Source organism: Lissotriton vulgaris, chromosome 8 (genome assembly GCF_964263255.1).
Source record: "Lissotriton vulgaris chromosome 8, aLisVul1.2, whole genome shotgun sequence".
Classification (NCBI taxonomy): Eukaryota; Metazoa; Chordata; class Amphibia; order Caudata; family Salamandridae; genus Lissotriton; species Lissotriton vulgaris.
In genome coordinates this window covers 261544411-261547498 of record NC_141696.1, presented here as the reverse complement: position 1 = coordinate 261547498, position 3088 = coordinate 261544411, and the positions used below count along the sequence as shown (strand labels likewise).

Genomic DNA, 3088 nt, shown 5'->3' with positions numbered 1-3088 from the left:
CCTCAGCCCAGCCTCCTGCAGCCCCTGACGGCCACAGACGGCCCGCCCTTCTCCCAGAGCAGCCCAGCAGGATATTCCACGGCACAGCACGAAGCAAAGAATACACAAACCTTGCATCTTCGGATCTCTTTGAGCGTGGTTGATAAGACCGTAATCATATCAGAGTGGATAACATTCTTTCCCTCCGACAAACTATACACCAGCATTAACAGTTTATATACTTTTTTTCCGGTCTATCAACCCACATATATGACGCATTGTTCTTGAAGTGATTGAGTCATATAGACACTCATGAGGCTACTGCTGTGGTTTCTTAATTTTATGGCCGTAACAGAGGTTATAATAATCACATTTGACACACATGCTCAAAACATTTAACAGGCCATATGGCATCGTAGGGCATGTCTTAAGCTTCCTTTTTAAAATCTGCAAAATTATAGGTACAAACACATTTCTTATGCAGCTCTTTGTTTTGTAAGCAAAAAAAAGTATGACATTAACCTTTGGAGACATTCCATCTACTTAGTAACTTTTAAGAACAGCAAGCAAAATGGCATCTATCCCATCTAGCGGCTCGCTCGTTGCAACCCATGACTACTACAGAAGACGTCTGGGCTCTACTTCCAGTAACAGCTCCTGTGGTAGTGTTGAGTACTCTGGGGAAGTTATCCCTCACCACCCAGGTCTCCCCAAAGCGGATCCTGGTCACTGGTGTGCTAGCTTCTTCTTCGGAAAACCAACCCATGAGAACTGTGTCAGAGACCCCAGAGAATTCAGGAACATTCCGGGTGACCAATGGCGTGATCACGTGTGGTCTGGCTCAAGAGGTGATGAGGAAGCGCCACACAAGTGAGCCCAGTAAACCTTCTGGGCCCCCGGCGTGAACAGGCCCCGGTGTATATCCCCGCCGGTGCCTGGTTGCCTGCTTCCAAGAAGAACGCTAGGAGACAGCGCCCATTGTCCATTCCCTCCCCTTCTTCCCTTCACCCCCCTCCCCTACCCCCGCTCCAAACCCCTCCCTTTTTGTCTTATTTTCATGGCTGCTGACATGTAGAAGTAGTTTTTATCATGATGAAAATCCCCACCGTTATTTGCTTTTTTACCATTTTAAATAACTTGAACATTTTATGTTTTTTTTTCTACTATAGCCTGTGTGGCCTTGTGCTTTATACTTGTTGAAAACTAATAAAAATGTAAGCAGCCAAAAAAAAAAAAATATAGCCTTATATACATTATAAGTAAGTGTCTATAACGATTTATACTAACATTGTCACTTTTGTGCAACTCTGCAGTGTCTCTGAAATCAAGGCGTAACTGGGGTTGGAGTTTGTACGCAGCTCTTTCAAATATAGACTACAGAGACGATTCCTCCAGAAATCCAATTTCTTCATAAACGGGTGAGTTAAGACCTGTTTTGGATTCCGCCCCATCTTCCATGTTGATGAACTTGTTTCCAGCATTTGCTTTGTTACTCATGGCTTCACTACTGCTGCTGGAGCCCTCAATAGGGGATATCAGTTGCAGAAAATCCTTGAGGCTTAGCGTTTCCAGATGCAGACAGAGCTCCTCCTCAAAACCAGTGACATCTTTAGGATCACTCATCTTTGCATTCTGTTCCCATTGCCAATGGTGTCAGGCTACGATAATATCTTTTGATTGTGTTCAAAGCACCATCAGAGGGTACATATTTGATGAGATGGCTGTATCTCTTCATAATGACTAAGTGATCTCTTTCTGGAGGGCAGCTCCGGGGTTTGCCATAGGCTGCTTAGGGTATCCTTATATGTATTCTAAGCTTAATAAAAATTCTGCGTACTCATTTACAACACATCATGGTCACATGATCTGCAGGGATTCTGGTTCGTTCAGGGCTGCTGCATAGCCCTAACCACGTGGAAGAACAATGAGCAAGTGACTAGCACTTGACCAGCGTGATGTCCAAACGCATGTGAAACAACATGGTCAAGCTACCCCCAGAAGTGACACCACTGCCGGAGAGAGACCCCAGGGGCCCAGAAGTCCTGGTAACAGAAGAAACATCACTTTCTGGGCAGGAGAACTGTCACTTTTTGCATGATGGCAGAAGGTATCCCAACCTTCTACTTAGATGGCAACTTTGCAAAATGGGGCGTTCAGACAGTTTTAAGTCTTTTTTAACAGTTGAGAATTCAAGGATTTCCTAGAACATCGGAACATTTTGTTGTCTATGTGTTCATAAAAATATAATATATTTTTTATACATTGGAGTTGCATTTTTATTTTCTGTTCAGTCTTACTTATTTAATGTATTGGTGTTTTTAAATGCTTTACAAACTGTCTCCCAAGTTAAGCATGCCTGCTCGTTGCTAGCTACCAAGGTTTGAGCAAGGGAATGATTTATTGAGACCTTGATTGACCCTTTTATTGTGTTTGTGGCCTTCTTACTAGTGGTAGGTCCATACTTATCACTACTAATATACCACTTTCCAAAAATAGTATATTATTATTTATGCATTTGCATATATGGTTTACGCCATGTTATTTCTCAAGTGTATTTGTTTAAAAACAAGGTATTTATCCAAAACTGGGATGCAAGTAGTTACATTTTAGCAGGAAGGTAACATTACATCAAAGAGGAATCTTGACTATTAAGAGAGTTTTTCCCCTGTGTAAACTAATTGTAAAAAGCAAGGAAATAAACACCTGGGCTTATTTACAAGAGGCATAAGCTCCCTGAGTGTCCCTTCTCTGAAGCTCCAGTGGCACTGGTCTCTCAATTATATCTATAAGGCAATGCAAAGCCACCCTCAGTGGCATTGCGTTGCCTCCTAAATATGGAGTAAGGCAAAGCAGTGCAAAGCACTGGGTTTCCTTACTCTGCCTGAAGGAGGGGTTCAATGGGTGCTGACATGGGGGTTTCCATGCACTACCCATTTACCTTGATGCCGCCCCAGATTTACAACATTAAGTAAACCTGGGGCAGCACCAAAACCTTACACATTACATCATTACACCTCCCCTGTGCAGGAATTACGGTGAGAAATGTTTCATTCCTTCTCGTTTTTGCATTCTGCAGCACACATAAGATGAGGAAAATGCCTCCATGGAT

The 3088-nt window shown here is 42.9% G+C and overlaps 1 pseudogene; it reads left to right on the top strand.

Moving 5' to 3' along the window:
• The first annotated feature begins 527 nt into the window (after positions 1-527).
• On the top strand, positions 528-1216 carry LOC147696953 (pancreatic progenitor cell differentiation and proliferation factor A pseudogene; annotated as a pseudogene).
• Positions 1217-3088: the final 1872 nt, after the last annotated feature.